This window comes from Oncorhynchus mykiss, chromosome 12, assembly GCF_013265735.2.
Source record: "Oncorhynchus mykiss isolate Arlee chromosome 12, USDA_OmykA_1.1, whole genome shotgun sequence".
Taxonomy (NCBI): Eukaryota; Metazoa; Chordata; class Actinopteri; order Salmoniformes; family Salmonidae; genus Oncorhynchus; species Oncorhynchus mykiss.
In genome coordinates, this window is record NC_048576.1 from 95740443 (window position 1) to 95754651 (window position 14209).

The 14209-nt window shown below is 44.4% G+C and overlaps 1 protein-coding gene across 3 annotated transcripts in view; it reads left to right on the forward strand.

Annotated features, from left to right (window-relative positions):
* The window catches only part of LOC110538761 (centrosomal protein of 112 kDa-like), a 185734-nt gene that overhangs the window by 110949 nt on the left and 60576 nt on the right, over positions 1–14209 (forward strand). The window lies entirely within an intron of this gene.

Genomic DNA, 14209 nt, shown 5'->3' on the forward strand with positions numbered 1-14209 from the left:
TTTCAAATAACACAATAGCATTTTCATTAGTTTATGTTACTGTAGGCTATATGTAAAAACAAAAACACCGAAATTCAAGTGGTCAATCAATTTTATTTGTGGAGTACCTTTGTTACAACTATGAAAGAGAAAGCATATGCTTTGGATCAGGGTAACAGCTTTTTTTATAACAGCAATAAAAATATATATTTTTACCCCAACCATCAAGAAGCACGGTCAAAATATTTATTTTGTTTCTTACCCCCTTTTTCTCCCCAATTTCGTGGTATCCCATTAGTAGTGGTTACTGTCTTGTCTCATCGCTGCAACTCCCGTACGGACTCGGGAGAGGCGAAGGTCGAGAGCCATGCGTCCTCCGATACACAACCCAACCAAGCCACACTGCTTCTTGACACAACGCACATCCAACCCGGAAGCCAGCCGCACCAATGTGTCGGAGGAAACACCGTACACCTAGCGACCTGGTCAGCGTGCACTGCGCCCGGCCCGCCACAGGAGTCGCTAGAGCGCGATGAGACAAGGATATCCCTGCCGGCCAAACCCTCCCTAACCCAGACGACGCTGGGCCAATTGTGCGTCTGCGGCAGAGCCTGGGCTCGAACCCGGAGTCTCTGGTGGCACTGCGATGCAGTCTGCGATGCAGTCTGCGATGCAGTCTGCGATGCAGTCTGCGATGCAGTCTGCGATGCAGTCTGCGATGCAGTGCCTTAGACCACTGCGCCACCCGGGAGGAAAATGACAACATTTTTGTAACTTTCACATGCTTAACACAACATCTGTTTGGTTGTAGTACATAATAGTATCCTGTTTTCTCTTGATTGTGTCCCGTTGTCTTGTCATTCTTCAGGACAGTTGTCACGGCTGTGCAGGTGCCTTATTTTGCGCAGAGGGAGGGAGCTCCCGCCTCACTTTGATCATGGTGCCGGCCAGACTTGTTTTCTTTGTAAACAACTTGTTGACCAATGACAGTGGAGTGAAGAAATAGTCCATGGAGACATTGCTCTCCTTGCCAACCTCCGGTTCCACAGGCCTCAAACACCACATTCTCTGACTCTCACGTCTGCTGCCCCATGTGGATCTTTTCCCAGAGATTGAAAGCGGTTCAGCATGTAGAATTACGCACGCTCTCGCTGCAGGACTTGCTCTTGGGAGTGTGGTGTCAAAAGGTCTCTGATACAGGGTACATACCATTTTAAGATTAGGTCCATAATTTGAATGGATGAATACAATGGAATTGCCCACCCTGTTCTTCATTCACAATTGGTGATTACATAATTATGCTTCTTTCACTTCCCCTCACTCATCAACTCACCCATTCTCCCCATCACACTTTACTTAATGTATTTAATCTGTTATATGTGTGAAATTAGTTTCGGTATAGTTCAGGTTAAGTTTTGAGGCAATTGTCGGGGGGATTATCAGCTGGGCACTGCAGTTTCAACTCTCGGAAGGAGTGGAGCAGGCCCTACTGTTGGGAGAAGGAGTGGAGCAGGCCCTACTGTTGGGAGAAGGAGTGGAGCAGGCCCTACTGTTGGGAGAAGGAGTGGAGCAGGCCCTACTGTTGGGAGAAGGAGTGGAGCAGGCCCTACTGTTGGGAGAAGGAGTGGAGCAGGCCCTACTGTTGGGAGAAGGAGTGGAGCAGGCCCTACTGTTGGGAGAAGGAGTGGAGCAGGCCCTACTGTTGGGAGAAGGAGTGCAGCAGTCCCTACTGTTGGGAGAAGGAGTGGAGCAGGCCCTACTGTTGGGAGAAGGAGTGGAGCTGGCCCTACTGTTGGGAGAAGGAGTGGAGCAGGCCCTACTGTTGGGAGAAGGAGTGGAGCAGGCCCTACTGTTGGGAGAAGGAGTGGAGCAGGCCCTACTTTTGGGAGAAGGAGTGGAGCAGGCCCTACTTTTGGGAGAAGGAACGGAGCAGGCCCTACTGTTGGGAGAAGGAGTGAAGCTGGCCCTACTGTTGGGAGAAGGAGTGGAGCAGGCCCTACTGTTGGGAGAAGGAACGGAGCAGGCCCTACTGTTGGGAGAAGGAGTGAAGCTGGCCCTACTGTTGGGAGAAGGAGTGGAGCTGGCCCTACTGTTGGGAGAAGGAGTGGAGCTGGCCCTACTGTTGGGAGAAGGAGTGGAGCTGGCCCTACTGTTGGGAGAAGGAATGACATCATCTAACTGACTGAGTGACTGACATCATCTGACTGACTTCATCTGAATGACATCATCTAACTGAATGAGTAACTGACATCATCTAACTGAATGAGTAACTGACATCATCTGACTGACTTCATCTGACTTACATCATCTGATGGAGTGACTGACATCATCTGACTGACTGACATCATCTGACTGACTTAATCTGACTGACTGACTGAGTAACTGACATTATCTGACTGACGTCATTTGACTGACTGAAATCATTTGACTGACTGACTGACATCATTTGACTGACTGGCATCAACCGACTGACGTGACTGACATCATCTCACTGACTGACTATCTAAGGAGACCTTTCAGAACCTGTGTGACAGGCAGGGTTTAATAATGCTACAGATTTAACCAGCCACCCCAACAGGTTAGCCTCCCATTTGTATTCTAGTCAAGAGTGAACTGTGTAGTTTCAGAGGTACATGGAGAGAGGAGGGGTTAGTGTGATACACCTTCAGTAGATGCATCATTCCCCCTGCTCTGACCTACAGTATCTTGGTGGACCAGACAGGTTCAAGTCCCCTCCATCACTCCTCCTTTCTCTGTCAAAATCAATTGATCACATACACAGTTTACAGCAGGTATTTTTTTTTAACATTTTATTTTTAATTTCACCTTTATTTAACCAGGTAGGCCAGTTGAGAACAAGTTCTCATTTACAACTGCGACCTGGCCAAGATAAAGCAAAGCAGTGTGAACAGACAACAACACAGAGTTACACAGGGAGTAAACAATAAACAAGTCAATAACACAGTAGAAGAAAGAGTCTATATACATTGTGTGCAAAAGGCATGAGGAGGTAGGCAAATAATTACAATTTAGCAGATTAACACTGGAGTGATAAATGATCAGATGAACATGTGCAAGTAGAGATACTGGTGTGCAAAAGAGCAGAAAAGTAAATAAATAAAAACAGTATGGGGATGAGGTAGGTAAATTGGGTGGGCTATTCACAGATGGACTATGTACAGCTGCAGCGATCGGCTATAAAAGGTGCAGCAGAATACTTATGCGCTAGCTCCCTCAACAGTGCAGTACATGAATCAATAATAATAACAATGAAAAGAGTCAAATCAATAATAACACGTAGTAGAAGAGGTAGTAATAATGGACTGGATGTCTAGTAGCCCCTCCCAGCCCCTGTTCATTATGTCCAGTAGCCCCTCCCAGCCCCTGTTCATTATGTCCAGTAGCCCCTCCCAGCCCCTGTTCATTATGTCCAGTAGCCCCTCCCAGCCCCTGTTCATTATGTCCAGTAGCCCCTCCCAGCCCCTGTTCATTATGTCCAGTAGCCCCTCCCAGCCCCTGTTCATTATGTCCAGTAGCCCCTCCCAGCCCCTGTTCATTATGTCCAGTAGCCCCTCCCAGCCCCTGTTCATTATGTCCAGTAGCCCCTCCCAGCCCCTGTTCATTATGTCCAGTAGCCCCTCCCAGCCCCTGTTCATTATGTCCAGTAGCCCCTCCCAGCCCCTGTTCATTGTGTCTAGTAGCCCCTCCCAGCCCCTGTTCATTATGCCCAGTAGCCCCTCCCAGCCCCTGTTCATTATGCCCAGTAGCCCCTCCCAGCCCCTGTTCATTATGTCCAGTAGCCCCTCCCAGCCCCTGTTCATTGTGTCTAGTAGCCCCTCCCAGCCCCTGTTCATTGTGCCCAGTAGCCCTTCCCAGCCCCTGTTCATTATGCCCAGTAGCCCCTCCCAGCCCCTGTTCATTATGTCCAGTAGCCCCTCCCAGCCCCTGTTCATTATGTCCAGTAGCCCCTCCCAGCCCCTGTTCATTGTGTCTAGTAGCCCCTCCCAGCCCCTGTTCATTATGTCCAGTAGCCCCTCCCAGCCCCTGTTCATTATGTCCAGTAGCCCCTCCCAGCCCCTGTTCATTATGTCCAGTAGCCCCTCCCAGCCCCTGTTCATTATGTCCAGTAGCCCCTCCCAGCCCCTGTTCATTATGTCCAGTAGCCTCTCCCAGCCCCTGTTCATTATGTCCAGTAGCCCCTCCCAGCCCCTGTTCATTATGTCTAGTAGCCCCTCCCAACCCCTGTTCATTATGTCTAGTAGCCCCTCCCAGCCACTGTTCATTATGTCCAGTAGCCCCTCCCAGCCCCATGTTCATTATGTCCAGTAGCCCCTCCATTGCACTTAATACAGCCCAGGGCTGGGAAATCACCCATAATCCTGTGCAGGTTGCGAAGGAAGCCCGGGGTAGGTGGTGTTGATCAGAGCCTAATCTTGACCAGGGCCCATCAAAGAGCCTCTATTTCATTAGGCCCCAGCCCAGCTGCACCGCATTAGGCCCGGAATGCAGGGACCGCCAGGGCACCCAGCGCCATTTTGGATCCACATAGAATAGTTAGTATGGGAGAGAATGACAGTTGGTGAGAGAGTGCATGACTTTATAGTATATGAAGTATGAAGGAACGCCTCTTTTCCTGTCTGTTTCTCTTCCCCTCACATAAAACCAATCACACCAGACACGTAAGAGTTGTTTACCAGCCGTAACTCATTTTGACGGTTTTTCTTCCCTCCTATTTTCCATCTGAGACGTCAGGATGATATTATGATGACCTGCAGATGTCAGAGTGTCTGATGTCGAACTGAAATTGTGAGCAGAGTTGAACTAGGTTCATCCACCATCTGCAATGTGATAGATATGTGGCATACTTTTCTTTAAAGATAACTGATGAGTTTCAGCCCAAAATCCAGTTGGTCCTTTTTAGCTGGAAATGCACACACAGGGTCAGAAGCGAGCTCAAACGTTAGGCGAAAGTTACATAGGAAACTTTTTCCCCTTTTTATCTGTGATTAAAGTTTGACATAGGAATGATGGGTGAAAAAAATGACAAGTTCCAGCGCTGTTTCATGGCAGTTATTTCATGTGGGATTGAAGTTGGCCAGTTTTAGATCCATATTGACTGGGCAGGCTGTTTTCTGAGCTGAAATGTCTTATTCTTTTGATGCCGAGGCAGAAAACGCTGTCCTTTGCAATCTGCCCCAGCCCGGTCGGTGTTGAAGCCTGAAGCCGGGGCCGGGCGGACTGTTTGAAGGCATCTCCTAGATCCCGGGGTAAAGGCAGGAGAAATCCATTAAATCCATGAATGGATTCTCATCAAAGAAGCGTGTGTTTGAGAGAGAGAGAAAGCTGGGGAATGAAATAATGAGAAACAGTATTTTAGAGGAGATAAGATCACGCATTAAGATTGTTCTAACTCCCCAGAAAGAATAGGAAAGAGAGACATGGGGAGATATTGGAGAACGAGAGAAAGAGTAGTTGGGGGTATTTCACTGTTTGGCTGATATTGAGGTTTATCTGTGTGTGTGTGTGTGTGTCCATAAAGCCCCCTCCCCACACACACACACACACACGTGCAGCCCCAGCCTCCCAATCTCCATCCTCCACAGAGGGGCCTGTGAAGCTTCTGTGTGCCTGATAACGCTGCCTCTGTTCTGGGCTGCTCAGAGGAGGTCTCCTACCTCTCACTTAACCTTATCTGGTTCTCTTATTTACCTCCCTCTATCCCTCCCTCTCTTAACCTCTTCCTCGCTCTTCAAGCCTTCAAGTCATGGCAAAGCAAAGAGTATCAGGGCTTCCTAGAAAGAGCTTGCCTTACCAGAGTTAGGGGCTATGACGATTTTTAGAAAAGGCGAAAGGTGTTTCCGAGAACACACACACACACACACACACACACACACACAGACAGAGACCCTCTCACGACGGAAGCTCTCTCTCTCTCTCTCTCTCTCTCTCTCTCTCTCTCTCTCTTTCTCTCTCTCTCTCTCTCTCTCTTTGTCTCTGTCTCTGTCTCTGTCTAGTGTTATGTGTCTCAGTTAAAGCTTCCAATGCATGTTGAATACAATGGCATCCTGCAAACTGCTACTTGCAAAGTCTCAATTTATTTGTCAAGCAAGGTTTTAGTCTGACCCCACAAAGTCAACTCTGGACCTCGAAGCCAGTTCCACTGCATTTTTTCATTGTTCCCCTCCTATCAGGGACTGATTTAGACCTGGAACACCAGGTGTGTGCAATTAATTATCAGGTAGAACAGAAAACAAGCAGACACCGGACCTCGTAGGGTCAGAGTTCTGTACCCATGGTCTAGACTAGGGTTGCACATTTTGGGGAATATTCAGAGGTGGAAACTTTCCGTGGGAATTAACGGGAATATATGAAAATTAATATTAATACCATTTAAATGTAGATGTTTTTTGCATTGGATATACAGTGCCTTGCGAAAGTATTCGGCCCCCTTGAACTTTGCGACCTTTTGCCACATTTCAGGCTTCAAACATAAAGATATAAAACTGTATTTTTTTGTGAAGAATCAACAACAAGTGGGACACAATCATGAAGTGGAACGACATTTATTGGATATTTCAAACTTTTTTAACAAATCAAAAACTGAAGAATTGGGCGTGCAAAATTATTCAGCCCCTTTACTTTCAGTGCAGCAAACTCTCTCCAGAAGTTCAGTGAGGATCTCTGAATGATCCAATGTTGACCTAAATGACTAATGATGATAAATACAATCCACCTGTGTGTAACCAAGTCTCAGTATAAATGCACCTGCACTGTGATAGTCTCAGAGGTCCGTTAAAAGCGCAGAGAGCATCATGAAGAACAAGGAACACACCAGGCAGGTCCGAGATACTGTTGTGAAGAAGTTTAAAGCCGGATTTGGATACAAAAAGATTTCCCAAGCTTTAAACATCCCAAGGAGCACTGTGCAAGCGATAATATTGAAATGGAAGGAGTATCAGACCACTGCAAATCTACCAAGACCTGGCCGTCCCTCTAAACTTTCAGCTCATACAAGGAGAAGACTGATCAGAGATGCAGCCAAGAGGCCCATGATCACTCTGGATGAACTGCAGAGATCTACAGCTGAGGTGGGAGACTCTGTCCATAGGAAAACAATCAGTTGTATATTGCACAAATCTGGCCTTTATGGAAGAGTGGCAAGAAGAAAGCCATTTCTTAAAGATATCCATAAAAAGTGTTGTTTAAAGTTTGCCACAAGCCACCTGGGAGACACACCAAACATGTGGAAGAAGGTGCTCTGGTCAGATGAAACCAAGTCAAAGTCCAGACCTGAATCCAATCGAGAATCTGTGGAAACAACTGAAAACTGCTGTTCACAAATGCTCTCCATCCAACCTCACTGAGCTCGAGCTGTTTTGCAAGGAGGAATGGGAAAACATTTCAGTCTCTCAATGTGCAAAACTGATAGAGACATACCCCAAGCGACTTACAGCTGTAATCGCAGCAAAAGGTGGCGCTACTAAGTATTAACTTAAGGGGGCTGAATAATTTTGCACGCCCAATTTTTCAGTTTTTGATTTGTTAAAAAAGTTTGAAATATCCAATAAATGTCGTTCCACTTCATGATTGTGTCCCACTTGTCGTTGATTCTTCACAAAAAAATACAGTTTTATATCTTTATGTTTGAAGCCTGAAATGTGGCAAAAGTTCGCAAAGTTCAAGGGGGCCGAATACTTTCGCAAGGCACTGTATTTACCATATCATATGGAGACAGAAACAGAAACCTTTTACCTTATCATAAGTAGACACAATTGCAAATGATTAAATCCTTCCAAAATCTTTTTTTTTTAACTATTTAGTTACGAATTGAACTTTAATGAAATGAGTTGACTCTTCACATGGGATGATTTCACTGAACAACAAAAGAAAGGGAATATTGAATGATCCCCAATGATCCATGGCATCTCCCAAAAACAGTTTCAACACACGTGTTGTCTTCGTCTCAGGCTTTCATGTCTTCTACTGCCAAGAACCTTGCCCTCATCCAGGCCAAGGTGGTGAGACACAGTAGTGATGACACCATAGGCCTTGTTGATCTCTGCACCAGACAGGATGCTCTTTCCAGCATGCTTGGGGTCCAACATGTACACTGTGGCATGTATGGGCTTCAGGCAGAAGTCTTCACGCTTTTTGATGTATTTCAGAACTGCAGTTTCCTCTTCTTGGAGCAACAGTGAAGTGGGCAGGGCAATACGGATTTCTTCTCTTACATCTGCAGGCAGAGTCTGAACATCAGACAGGGTGGCATTGTCTCTCTCAATCCGTGCTGTGGGTACTGCTATAGGTTTCAGGAGTTTCAGGCTGCTTAATAACACTCTCTCCCAAAATACATCATCCAGGAGGATCCTCTTGATGGGGCTGTCCATATCGGCAGACTGTGATATGGCCATTTCTTGGAGAGACTCCTTCCCCTCCAGGAGACTGTTTAACATGATGACAACACCATCCCAACAGGTGTTGCTGGGCAGCTTCAATGTGGTGCTCTTATTCTTCTCACTTTGCTTTGGTGAGGTAGATTGCTGCTATAACTTGATGACCCTTCACATACCTAACCATTTCCTTGGCTCTCTTGTAGAGTGTATCCATTGTTTTCAGTTCCATGATGTCCTTGAGGGGCAGATTCAATGCATGAGCAGCACAGCCAATGGGTGTGATGTGAGGGTAGGAGTCCTCCACTTTAGACCAAGCAGCCTTCATGTTCGCAGCATTGTCTGTCATCAGTGCAAATACCTTCTGTGGTCCAAGGTCATTGATGACTGCCTTCAGCTCATCTGCAATGTAGAGGCCGGTGTGTCTGTTGTCCCTTGTATCTGTGCTCTTGTAGAATACTGGTTGAGGGGTGGAGATGATATAGTTCATTATTCCTTTCCCACGAACATTCAACCACCCATTAGAGATGGTTGCAATAGTCTATTTTCTCTATGATTTGCTTGTCCTTCACTTGAACTCTGTTGAACTCTGCATCCAGCAAATGAGTATATAAAGCATGTCTGGTTGGAGGGGTGTATGCTGGGCAAAGAACATTCAGAAATCTCTTCCAATACACATTGCCTGTAAGCATTAGAGGTGAACCAGTTGCATACACAGCTCGAGCAAGACATTCATCAGCATTTCTCTGACTCCAGGAGGACCATGAGCTGTTGCTATCGCTAAGGTGTGCAATTCATCATTTTTACCTCGAATAGAAGTAGAGGGACTTCTGTCAGAGGTTGCTTGTTGTGAGCGCTGAGGGAACTTTATGTACTTGGCCAGATGAATCTGCATTTTTGTTGCATTCTTCACATATGATTTGGCACAGTATTTGCAAATGTACACAGCTTTTTCTTCTACATTAGCTGCAGTGAAATGTCTCCACACATCAGATAGCGCCCGTGGCATTTTCCTGTAAATTTTAGAAAAAAATGAGTAAAGAAAACCCAAATACAATTCCATATACAGATAAATAGTTAAGCAGTTAGATTAAACAACTCCTTTGTAAGATAAATGTTTTAAAATGAAACATGTATGGAAACAGGTGAATTAACACTCCTCAGTTAGCAGGTTCAAGCCAGCTAAAACTAACTAGCAGAAATTATTAATAAGTTAGAAATGATTTAAACACACTTTGCTGTAGGCTACTATTTACTAGTTAACAAAAAATAATGTATGTCGTATAAAATATGTTCAGCCCACCCAGTATTGTAATCAAAACTTACCAGAAAGCATGTAGTCCTTGGCTCAGACAGTGTAGTAGTGTGGGCTCAAAAGCAGATCTTGAGAATCAGCTCTACATGTGATGGATGAATGCACTGTGCATGGAGAGGGTTGCAATTCCATTGCATTGGGGATAGTTTAATCAAAATATGCCACAGACCTAGAATTGTTCCACATAAAAGATTCACTGTTATAAGCTAACTTTTTTGATGAATTTAAGCAAAATTCCCCAGGTTCCCCAGCTTAACTTCCCATGGACAATTTAACGGAACGTTTACGACCCTTTGCAACCCTAGTCTAGACCTTCGTCATGTGTGGCATTCTCCATAGAGAAGGGGTTAACACTACAGAAGTTAATGTTGTGAATCAGTGTTTTACACCAAAGTGTTTTACTCTGAGCTATAAGGTCGTGTACACTGCTCTCTGTTGTCTCCCTCCATGTCCCTCCCTAATGACTACACACGTACTGTCTCACACATACACACACACACACACACACACACACACACACTGTGTCAGTCACACACACACGGTGTCACACACAAACTCACACACACCCACACTGTGTCAGTCACACACACACTCGCACCCACACACTCATACACCCACACAAACACACACATACACACTCACACCCACACTGTGTGTCACACACACACCCAAACACTTGCTCCACCTGTCAACACTAGAAATCTAACCGGCACACCCCATAACAAAAGATTCTAGAGCTCAGGTCTGATATGAGGTGAATGCTGTTAGGCTTCTTCTTGAGTAAGTATTGACTCTCAGTCTGAGAGAGAGAGAGCGAGAGCGGTTCTTTGAACTGCAGGGGTGGATTAGTTGGGCAAGTCCTCTCTGATCTGTGTTTGGTTTGGGGCTGGTACGGTGGTGTTTTAGTGGAGGTGAATGGATGGTTAGTTTGATATGTTCAGACAGAGTAGTATATATTCTGGTACGGTGTTTTAGTGGAGGTGAATGGATGGTTAGTTTGATATGTTCAGACAGAGTAGTATATATTCTGGTACGGTGGTGTTTTAGTGGAGGTGAATGGATGGTTAGTTTGATATGTTCAGACAGAGTAGTATATATTCTGGTACGGGGGTGTTTTAGTGGAGGTGAATGGATGGTTAGTTTGATATGTTCAGACAGAGTAGTATATATTCTGGTACGGTGGTGTTTTAGTGGAGGTGAATGGATGGTTAGTCTGATATGTTCAGACAGAGTAGTATATATTCTGGTACGGTGTTTTAGTGGAGGTGAATGGATGGTTAGTTTGATATGTTCAGACAGAGTAGTATATATTCTGGTACGGTGGTGTTTTAGTGGAGGTGAATGGATGGTTAGTTTGATATGTTCAGACAGAGTAGTATATATTCTGGTACGGTGGTGTTTTAGTGGAGGTGAATGGATGGTTAGTCTGATATGTTCAGACAGAGTAGTATATATTCTGGTACGGTGGTGTTTTAGTGGAGGTGAATGGATGGTTAGTTTGATATGTTCAGACAGAGTAGTATATATTCTGGTACGGTGGTGTTTTAGTGGAGGTGAATGGATGGTTAGTTTGATATGTTCAGACAGAGTAGTATATATTCTGGTACGGGGGTGTTTTAGTGGAGGTGAATGGATGGTTAGTCTGATATGTTCAGACAGAGTAGTATATATTCTGGTACGGTGGTGTTTTAGTGGAGGTGAATGGATGGTTAGTCTGATATGTTCAGACAGAGTAGTATATATTCTGGTACGGTGGTGTTTTAGTGGAGGTGAATGGATGGTTAGTCTGATATGTTCAGACAGAGTAGTATATATTCTGGTACGGGGGTGTTTTAGTGGAGGTGAATGGATGGTTAGTCTGATATGTTCAGACAGAGTAGTATATATTCTGGTACGGTGGTGTTTTAGTGGAGGTGAATGGATGGTTAGTCTGATATGTTCAGACAGAGTAGTATATATTCTGGTACGGTGGTGTTTTAGTGGAGGTGAATGGATGGTTAGTTTGATATGTTCAGACAGAGTAGTATATATTCTGGTACGGTGGTGTTTTAGTGGAGGTGAATGGATGGTTAGTCTGATATGTTCAGACAGAGTAGTATATATTCTGGTACGGTGTTTTAGTGGAGGTGAATGGATGGTTAGTTTGATATGTTCAGACAGAGTAGTATATATTCTGGTACGGTGTTTTAGTGGAGGTGAATGGATGGTTAGTTTGATATGTTCAGACAGAGTAGTATATATTCTGGTACGGGGGTGTTTTAGTGGAGGTGAATGGATGGTTAGTCTGATATGTTCAGACAGAGTAGTATATATTCTGGTACGGTGGTGTTTTAGTGGAGGTGAATGGATGGTTAGTTTGATATGTTCAGACAGAGTAGTATATATTCTGGTACGGTGTTTTAGTGGAGGTGAATGGATGGTTAGTTTGATATGTTCAGACAGAGTAGTATATATTCTGGTACGGTGGTGTTTTAGTGGAGGTGAATGGATGGTTAGTTTGATATGTTCAGACAGAGTAGTATATATTCTGGTACGGGGGTGTTTTAGTGGAGGTGAATGGATGGTTAGTCTGATATGTTCAGACAGAGTAGTATATATTCTGGTACGGTGGTGTTTTAGTGGAGGTGAATGGATGGTTAGTTTGATATGTTCAGACAGAGTAGTATATATTCTGGTACGGTGGTGTTTTAGTGGAGGTGAATGGATGGTTAGTTTGATATGTTCAGACAGAGTAGTATATATTCTGGTACGGTGTTTTAGTGGAGGTGAATGGATGGTTAGTTTGATATGTTCAGACAGAGTAGTATATATTCTGGTACGGTGGTGTTTTAGTGGAGGTGAATGGATGGTTAGTTTGATATGTTCAGACAGAGTAGTATATACAGTGCCTTGTGAAAGTATTCGGCCCCCTTGAACTTTGCGACCTTTTGCCACATTTCTGGCTTCAAACATAAAGATATAAAACTGTATTTTTTTGTGAAGAATCAACAACAAGTGGGACACAATCATGAAGTGGAACGACATTTATTGGATATTTCAAACTTTTTTAACAAATCAAAAACTGAAAAATTGGGCGTGCAAAATTATTCAGCCCCTTTACTTTCAGTGCAGCAAACTCTCTCCAGAAGTTCAGTGAGGATGTCTGAATGATCCAATGTTGACCTAAATGACTAATGATGATAAATACAATCCACCTGTGTGCAATCAAGTCTCCGTATAAATGCACCTGCACTGTGATAGTCTCAGAGGTCCGTTACAAGCGCAGAGAGCATCATGAAGAACAAGGAACACACCAGGCAGGTCCGAGATACTTTTGTGAAGAAGTTTAAAGCTGGATTTGGATACAAAAAGATTTCCCAAGCTTTAAACATCCCAAGGAGCACTGTGCAAGCGATAATATTGAAATGGAAGGAGTATCAGACCACTGCAAATCTACCAAGACCTGGCCGTCCCTCTAAACTTTCAGCTCATACAAGGAGAAGACTGATCAGAGATGCAGCCAAGAGGCCCATGATCACTCTGGATGAACTGCAGAGATCTGAGGTGGGAGACTCTGTCCATAGGACAACAATCAGTCGTATATTGCACAAATCTGGCCTTTATGGAAGAGTGGCAAGAAGAAAGCCATTTCTTAAAGATATCCATAAAAAGTGTTGTTTAAAGTTTGCCACAAGCCACCTGGGAGACACACCAAACATGTGGAAGAAGGTGCTCTGGTCAGATGAAACCAAAATGTAACTTTTTGGCAACAATGCAAAACGTTATGTTTGGCGTAAAAGCAACACAGCTCATCACCCTGAACACACCATACCCACTGTCAAACATGGTGGTGGCAGCATAATTGTTTGGGCCTGCTTTTCTTCAGCAGGGACAGGGAAGATGGTTCAAATTGATCGGAAGATGGATGGAGCCAAATACAGGACCATTCTGGAAGAAAACCTGATGGAGTCTGCAAAAGACCTGAGACTGGGACGGAGATTTGTCTTCCAACAAGACAATGATCCAAAACATAAAGCAAAATCTACAATGGAATGGTTCAAAAATAAACATATCCAGGTGTTAGAATGGCCAAGTCAAAGTCCAGACCTGAATCCAATCGAGAATCTGTGGAAAGAACTGAAAACTGCTGTTCACAAATGCTCTCCATCCAACCTCACTGAGCTCGAGCTGTTTTGCATGGAGGAATGGGAAAATATTTCAGTCTCTCGATGTGCAAAACTGATAGAGACATACCCCAAGCGACTTACAGCTGTAATCGCAGCAAAAGGTGGCGCTACAAAGTATTAACTTAAGGGGGCTGAATAATTTTGCACGCCCAATTTTTCAGTTTTTGATTTGTTAAAAAAGTTTGAAATATCCAATAAATGTCGTTCCACTTCATGATTGTGTCCCACTTGTTGTTGATTCTTCACAAAAAAATACAGTTTTATATCTTTATGTTTGAAGCCTGAAATGTGGCAAAAGGTCGCAAAGTTCAAGGGGGCCGAATACTTTCGCAAGGCACTATATTCTGGTACGGTGGTGT